Source organism: Buteo buteo, chromosome 14, assembly GCF_964188355.1.
Source record: "Buteo buteo chromosome 14, bButBut1.hap1.1, whole genome shotgun sequence".
Taxonomy (NCBI): Eukaryota; Metazoa; Chordata; class Aves; order Accipitriformes; family Accipitridae; genus Buteo; species Buteo buteo.
The window spans coordinates 30,061,973-30,070,671 of NC_134184.1; the positions used below are offsets into that span (position 1 = coordinate 30,061,973).

General features: G+C 49.9%; 1 long non-coding RNA gene across 1 annotated transcript; it reads left to right on the forward strand.

Moving 5' to 3' along the window:
* Positions 1-612: 612 nt before the first annotated feature.
* Positions 613-7,705, forward strand: LOC142039532 (uncharacterized). The gene is made up of 3 exons (XR_012652923.1): positions 613-966; positions 1,998-2,276; positions 3,203-7,705. It is a non-coding gene; the product is annotated as an uncharacterized LOC142039532 (long non-coding RNA).
* Positions 7,706-8,699: the final 994 nt, after the last annotated feature.

An 8,699-nucleotide genomic window follows, 5' to 3' on the forward strand; every position in this document is an offset into this window, starting at 1 on the left:
AAATAAAATACCCGTGCGAGTGTGTACGTACGTCTCTATATACAGATGGCTCAGGGGAGTGGTGGCTTTGTGGCCAAAGGGCAACGAAATCTCCCCTCCACGGCTGCGGTGGCTCTGCCTGGGCTCCGGCTCCGTTCCACCGGTGTCGGGTCCACCCAGCCACCACCCACCAGTGTCTGGGCTGCTGAAGCTATCAATAGCCAAAAGCCGGCTTATGATGAGGGCTTTTAGTTTAAGCCTAGCCTGCCTTTATTTAAAACTCATTTACAGCAATTCCTCGGTCTAAATCCACCAACAAAAGGAGATAGGTGGAAAGCAAAGTGCGGCTGTATTCCTTTCCCTTCCCTCCATCCGAGCGGTGCAGCTTCCCCAGGAAGGCAAGAGGTGATTTTTGGGTGTCCCAAGGGGAAGGAGGGAGACCCTTAGCCAGGATTTTTGGGTGGCCAGGAGCGGAGCGACCCACTCCGCCTTGGAAGTGGGACTCCTCTTCAGCTACGCTTGGCCACAATCCAGCTTTACTGTTGAATCACCCTCGAGTCTCTGAAGATGGACTTTAAAAGAAAATACGTTACGGCTCTTGATGTTTTCCAGTCCTTAGGAAAAACTGGTAGATTTGCTTTTCTTCCAAAAAACCTCAACTATTAGAAGCTAATTTAAAACGCACTGTTTCTACAGCCCAGTGCCTTTCTGATAACAAGAAATGAGGGTTTGGTTGGATTTTTTTTTTTTTTCCTTTCGTGTTTACTTTAAATCAAGTCAATCTGTTTTTCTCTTTCGCCCCTGCCACTTGTTGATGTGTGAAGCAGCGCTTCCGCTCGCAGCGCCCGTGACGAACGGCAGGAGTTACGGCTCGTGGTATAAACAGCCTGGGATTCCCGGTTGCTGCTCCGGTGCCTCCTCTGCCCGCAGCCCCACGTCGCTCCGGGTCTCACCCTTCGGGTCAAGGCAGACGCTTGCGTTGTGCCGGTTAGCGGGATTTTGCACTTTCCGCCCCAAAATAGCGTTTGAAGCTCGGTTGTCACGCTCGGTGCCGAGCGGGGGCATTGCCCCGGGTGGGAGGGGGACCGATGTGGATGAGACCCCTGGGGTTGATGGCTCTGAACCCCAATCTCTGCTCAGCAGATGTTTCGGGGATGGGGTACAACCGGTGGGGCTGCCAAATTTCCCCCCCTCCCCGGTGCGCCTGCCTCCGCGGGGTGGGTAGGCAGGGTGGGGGGAGAGGATGGGAGGGCTGGCGTTAACGGTGCTGAAATTAAAAATGGAAAGGAAAAGGAAGAGAAAAGGGAAGCCAAAGTGGAAATTCAGTTACTTTTCTGAGCCGGGGCAGGGGGAAAGAGTCAGCCTGTTACAGAGCCTTTACTCCACCGTTACTAAACTCTATCCATTGAACAAGTCTAATGAGTAATTATCAGTATATGTCAGCCATTATTTCACTCCTGGCAACATCTGCATTTAGACCACATCTGTTTTTTCTATGAAGCTGTAAGTGCTGTAGCTAACATATCGGTATTTAACTGTTTTTGGGTTTTTTTAAATCTTCAACCTGTTCTGTGACTACCGTGCTAGCGGTACACATGAAAATGAAACTCAGGAGTCCAAAATTACTATAAATTAATGAACTTCTCCTTTCCATGTTGTTCCCCAGCCCTAGAGCCCTGCCTCGCGCTGCTTCATTGTACTGACTGGAAATAAACTGAATAGAAGTTGCAATATCTTAGCACATTTCACAGAACGATATTCCTGGCACATGCTGAAAAGCATCTGGTTTAATGGGAGTTTGGGGGGGTAAAAATTTAGCTGGTTGTTGGGAGGGGGTGCCTGCATCAATAGTGACTGAGGCATCTCAACAAGAGAAAAAAAGAAGAAGAAACCTCCTGGGAGAGAAATGCTATGGGGCTGTTGAATCTTTCAGTTCTCGGAGCATCCTCTATTTTATTTACAGCTCCTCTGTGACTAAATACTATTTTCCAATTACTACCTTGTGTGGTTTTTTTCAGTTGGGCTCCTTATCCTTTCTTCGAAGCAACGTGACCACATAGTAAACTGTTTTTGAGGAGCGTTTGCTGGTTGAGGTTAGAAATTGAAACCACACAGTTCCTTATCTTGTCTTTCTGCGACTGTTTTTTGCATGAGCTAGCAGGGCTAAAGAGCAGAGCTCTAACTACCTAAATCTTCTTTTTCCCCTCTCCCCACCCATATTTTCGAGGCCACAGGAGGAGAAGTCCCCTGTAGGACCCAGCTGCTGGCTCTCTTTGGTTTTGTTGTCCACGGACCAGGTATGAACGTGCTTCCAAAGGGTGGGCAGGGAGGGGACACAAGGGGCTGAGCTGGAAGATGGAAAGCAGCCACCAGCCTGGTGTGGATTCGCCTGAAACTTGTCCTTGTGGCTTAGAAAAAAGCTCTGGAAAATGCAAAAAAAGTTCTTTTTGCTACCTCTTTTTGCTCCCCAAACTTTCAGCGTTCATTATTTAACTGCCGCCGAGTCTTGCTAACAAGTGTGTCTGGATGCTGGTGGGAGTCTTGCTGGGTCCCTGGTACACTGGGCAGTGTGGGGGTGCTGGTTGGGGTCTTTTCTCATGGGCTGCACGTTGGCATCTGGGGTGGGAGGGTAGCGACTGCCACTGCTGCCATCCGAAACAGCTTTAGCAACCCTCAAGAGAAGACCTTCGGGTAAGCCCAAGGTGAAAAAAAATCTGCTCTTGCGGTTTGATTTTAGGTTACAACTTGTCAGAGACTTCTAACTGGGATGAACTGGGCCAGCTCGCCAGGGAGGGATGGGGCTCCTGGGGGGCTGTGAGCTGCCGGTCCCTGCGCTGCACCGTGCTCTGCCGGTACCTAGAGGTCCTTCAAACCCCCTCAAGCTTTCACGAGCCTTGAAGTGCATTTTGAAGGCATTTGTTTTTCACAGGCTCCAGCGGTCATGCTAGATACATCCCGACATGACGTTTTTATACCAGGACAAGGGTGCTGGTACAAATCATTTTGTAAGGCGCTCTCCTTGCAGCCTTCCAGAATTGCACGGGTTCAACAAAGTCCGGCCAAGCTGGGTTTGGTACTTGGTCCTGACCTTTAACAACAGCCATACTTGGGCTTCTGTGGCTTTTTGGCTCTGTAACCTTTAACTAAGAGGGAAAAGATTAAAAGAGAAAAAGATAAACAGCTGCTTAGACATAACTGATATGTTATCCTTATCTCCAAACAGTTGTTCCTTGCCGTGACAAGGTACCCGGCCGTTTCAAGCATCCTTGGGCAGACAGCACAAACGCTGCCTCCTGCTTTCCCTCCCCACACGTTCGTCACATCAAACCAGCCCCATAAGAACAAATGGCACAAAATCTGTCCCAGAGCACCTGGAGGCTGAGGAGGAGGAGGCAGGGAGCGAGGGAGCCGAAGCGTGTTGTGACCGAGAGCAAGTCAACAGCGCACGGCTGACTAGGTAGCCTCATCTTCTAAAGCTCGCAGCTGGATTTGGGAGAAAACACAATTTTTTCTAGCAGTAAACGATCTCCTCGATCGACGGATTGATTTCTGAGCGAAAACATTTGTAGTATTGAACCCCGAGCGGTGTTCCTTGTTTGCGCTCAGCCGTCAGCAAATTGCACGGAAATTTTGCCTGAGAAACAGAATTAGTTTCATTATCTGGAGATCCATCTTGAAAACACAGCGCTGATAATGACCCGGGTTTAGTGCTGGCTCTCAGAAACTCTGACTTTGTTCTTGACAAAAAGAGGCCGGGGGGCCCATGTTTAAGCAAACGCTTCCTGCTGGCAGAAGCTGTTTCCGAGTCGCTCGTCGAGCTCTGTGCAAGCCCAGACGGCTTCACCTCGGCGGGTGACTTCTCCCCACCGCTCAGCCTTTACCTCAAAGTCACTAAAGCTGTTCCCATCCTCTCCCCGCTCACTTCTTCCCAGGGAGGACCCTTAGCAACCCCAGGAGTTACACACACAGGTCCGTGTCTGCCTTCTATGTACTTGAGCTAGTTTTTGTACGCCTTTCCTAAATGCTAAAAGTCAAAACTGCATCTCAGGTTGGCCTCCACAGCTTCATTAACCTCAGCTTTTACGTGTAAACCCTCTTTCCTATGGCACCAGCCAGCATTTCACTTCCCAATGTTTTTCTCCACAATGCCACGACATTTAACCTAACATTTGCCCCGCTGGTAACTGCTCCCCATCCCCAGGGGCTGGGCAAGGGTTTGTGTTCACAGCTCCAGGTAATGTTGCAGGATGCGACATTACCTTCCCTCCACGCATGACTGATGACCTTCCCAAACGGAGACTCCGAACAGGCTATGCCACATTGGAAAGCGTACCTTCTCGATAGCTACTTCATCTCCTAGACAGAGCAAGCCCTGGCATCACCTGGACGTGAGGATGCAGCATCATTCTTCCCCTCCTTCTTCATTAATTTGCTTCTACAGCCAGCAGAAGCCAACGGCACCCAGGACGGGCGATGCTCGGCTGGGGTTAACTGGTGGCTGGAGCCGCCGAGGGGATGGGAGACTGGATGGCGTCTCGCGGCGCTGGCGTGAGCGGACCGGGGGGGTTCCTCCTCCGAGGCATCCCGACGTGCAGCATCCCTGCCCGAGCACCAGCCCCGGCACTGCTGCGGGTCAGCGCGAGGGGCAACGTGTCCCATCCGGAGGCAACACGATCCAGGTCTGGAGGGAGGTGTCTCCTCCTTCCCACTGGCTATCGAGGAAGCGGGGTGACCTGCCCGGCTCGAGCTGATTGTTAAATATCTACAGCTATAACCTGTATATCCCACTCAGGGTTAAATTAAGGTTTGCAGAGTTCCCCGGGAGTAAAAAGCATGCCGGGGATGCGCAATATCACCGCTGCTGAAGGTGTCCTCATCTGCCTGCGCAGCGATGGGAGACTAAAGCTCATTTCCATGAACTGAAGCTAATTGAGGAACCCAGTGACTTCTCTCTTTCCCTATTTTTTTTTTTTTTTTTTTGCCAATTCATCTGTTGCACAAAGGGAGGTCTTGCAGCATCACGGGCTGAGAGCATCCTTCCCCCAGAGGTCTGCAGAAGGTGCAGCACGTTTGGGTGCTGCAGGAGGCAGCCCAAGCAACCAGTACCCACTCTTCTCGCAGCTTCTCCCCGCTTCACCTTTAGCAGGTTGGGGGCAGAGTTAATGCAATTTTTTGCCGGTCATCAGGGGACATTTCCCCATCCAACCCCATCCACATTCCCGCCGTGGGTCTCTGAGAGCACCCAAAATCTGGTGCTGGCCACAGACCTGCGTGTGGAGGTGAGCTCAGCCCTCCGGCCTCTCTGGGGGATGAAAGCATCCTTCCATGTGCCCTCCTTGCCTTGGGCCATCTCACTCCCCTTCTCCACTTTATTTCCTGTGACAAATTTGCCATGCTGGGTCTGTGGGAAGCAGCTGGAAGGGTTTCATGCCTGCAGTGTTCTTCTCCTTCTTTATCCCCCTCAGCAGGCTTGGATCTATTCAAATCTCCCTTTCTTTTTCTTGGTTTTTTTTTTCTTCTTTTCAGCGCAGCTTCCTACGATTTCAGCTTTTTGGCTGACTCGGGGCTTGAAATCTGTCTTTCCTCTTCCCCAGTGCTTCCTCCTGCAGTAACCCTTCCCGCGCCACGGGCTTGCTTTCCGCAAGCACGCGGAGACGTGTTAGGAAGAACACGGTGGAAAGCTGCTGCCTTTTCAGTAGGAGGGCTCCCACCACTCCCAAATTACCCCTTTAACCTCCAAAAGGCGGCGGGGGCATCGGCTGCTTCACCCCGCGGGTGCAGACACTCGAGGGAAGGAAGAACACTGGGGTGCCGTGCCTACAGCATCTATGCAGCTCCTCACCCTCCTGCGGGATTTTCCAGGAAAAAAGAGGTTGCGATCCCTGTGCCAGAGCCGCCGGGACGTGGGGTCTGCCTCCATGTCGCAGCCGTGCCTCGGGCTCGAACACCCCCGGCTTTGACGGCCTAAATGCCAACGCATTTCTGGCCACCTCGTGTCTTTTTGGGGGACTCGCCACAGTCTGATGCGGGAAGGCCGGCAGTCAGCTGCTTTTCCATTTGGCAGATGCCTGTGCAGCTGGGAGCCTGTGCTGGGACACCAGTATGATGCCCGCACGCGTCCAGCGCTTGTGGGACGCGGGTACCCGCCATCGCAGCTGTTGCTGTATCAGCGGTGATGGGTTCACATTATTAGAAAACAGTTAAAATAGGGCAGGATGAGTTATCAGAGGGGAATGGGAACCCTCACTGGGCTTTTACCAACCTACCTAACGGCAGGGAGCTGCCACAGAAAAGGACGACTTTGCTTTTATACTGATTTTAACCATATTGGTAAGCTGGCGCAGAGCTGATCTGCTGATTTCCCCCCGCTCTCGCCGGGGTGTCTTTGTGTGCTGACTATCTGTGTGTTTATTTCTGGATGCCGTACGCCGTGTGCATAATATCATGCGATTCTGTTTGACGCTGGAACTTTTAAAAATATTATTATTATTACAAACGAATGCTTACGCACACCAGCATGACGTTGGCACCCGCTTCCCAAATAGCCGGTGCCTGATGGTTTGAGTCAGCACGCTGATTCCTGGAACAGACCCCCAGGTACCACAGTTAAGCATCTCAAGTTTATGCTCCAGACCGAGCAGCTCTTCTGGGTTTCATTTGTGTTTAAGAAATGTATTCACCCCAAATACGCTCTTGCTCATTTGAAATTTTGGGGCGGATGTTAAACAAGCCAACGGCGACAACAAAGGAGTCATTCTCGTTGGACTGGTCAACCTCATCTCTCTTTTTTTATACAAGCCAGGCGTTCTCAGCTCCCAGCCCTCCTGGCTCCGTGCCCCCATCCCAGCCGCAGCGTGCTCAGCGCCCGGCAAACCTAGGCTGGTCAAAAGCGAATGGCAAAGGAAAGACCCCCACCACAAAAAAAGTCACTCTCTAGAAACGCTCTTTCCTACTTTCGCTTCACTTTTTCTCTGTGGTTTGGGTTGGGTTTGTGGGTTTTTTTCAAATAATTTCATGGCATTTCATTAGTGCTACATATTATATAAGAATATCTTACTATTTTTTTATTCTGTTTCATTTTAAAACTATTAAAGCCATCTGCCACTTAGTAAACACTAACATATTTTCTTTCCTAGATCAAAGTGTCTCCTGTCTGTGTTGTAATGGAAGTTTGACATTATTTTTTTTACAAGACAGGCAGGAGACACTTTGATCAGGTGCCAAACTGTTTCACTACAACAAACAGGCAACACTCTGAGCTAGAAATGATAAGATGTTATTATGCACTGTGATGATTTCACGACATGTCAGCCATAATGTTAAAAAAAAACCCTACAGAACATTAAATTACATAACATTAAACATATCGGTGTGAAATTCCAGATTTTTTAAAAAATGAACAATTTATGAATTGAAAGCATTCCTTTTCTATTTTTCTTCTACAGAACTGTGACCTTTTTGTAGTGTTTTTTGACTATTTTTTTGTAACCCTTTTCATTTCAACGAATCAGTATCTTCCGTCAAAAACACTCCATTGAAAAAATTCTGATGGAGCCAACTTAAAAAGCTTTTCCTGAACGCATTTTTTATATCCAAAAGATTATTGTCCCTGTCAGAGAACTAAAGAATCACCTGCTGGCTTTTTTGTCATTCCTAAATAAATTAATTGCTTGAGGATTATTTCATCCATGTTCCTCAAACGCGCCGCTCCCCACTGCTCCCACCAGCCCCCCGTACGCTTTTGCCTTTTATCCTGGGATGCAGGACACCTCCACAGAGAGCCACCGGCTTTCCAATAACACAAATACTGCAGCTACACGCTGAGGGGAAAAAAAAAAAAAAAAAAATGCACATTGTCATTTCTGTCTTAATTTACATGCTGAAGAGGAGAAGGGCCCTTCCATAGTCATCTACGCCAAGCGCCCGGGCACCGAGGTGGGGCTGGGCATGAGCGGGCAGCCCCCAAACATGGGAGCTGCAGGTGGAGCAGATGAAGGCAACCAGCTCCTCTTCCTCCCCCTAAAAGTGGGTCTACTCCTGCTCTGTCGAGAAAAGCTGTTCTAGCTTTCCACGTGGACAACCACGGCTGAGAAAGGGTTAGTTGTCTCTCCAGTGGGCACGGCAGCTGGAGGGGGTGTCCGCAGCCCAGAGTAACTGGTAGCAGAAGGGCAGCAGCACGCACGAGGGGAGCCTGTCTCACCAGCGGGGAAAGATTGGGCACTCCTCGTTTGAAACTTGCCATTTATCCCACCCTAAAAGAGGTGAGAAACTGCAGGGGCCTAAAATTTGGTTCTTCACAATGATTATAAAGGAATCAAGGATGACTCTGTTGTAGAAACTAAACAAAAGTTGCATCAAAGAAAAGTCTGATTGGGTATTAGGGAAAGAAACGTTGCAAAAGCTGGAAGAGGTTGCCCAGAGGGGCTGTGGGATTTTCATCCCTGGAGGTTTCCGAAACTCAGCTGGGCATGGCCCTGAATGACCTGCTCTAATGCCAAAATTAGCCCTGCTTTCAGTAAGGAGTTGGATCAGATGACCTCCACAGGTTCCTTAAAGGTTCAGTCATTCTACATCCATGTTACGACATCCCTACAACTACGTGGGATGAATCCCAGCTCAGGAGATAACGAGTCTCAGGTTTGCCCGAACACGGTCTTGCGTCCTTACCCGCAGCCCGCTGCAGCGATGGTGTTTGCTTTTTTGGTGGTCGTGGTGGTGTA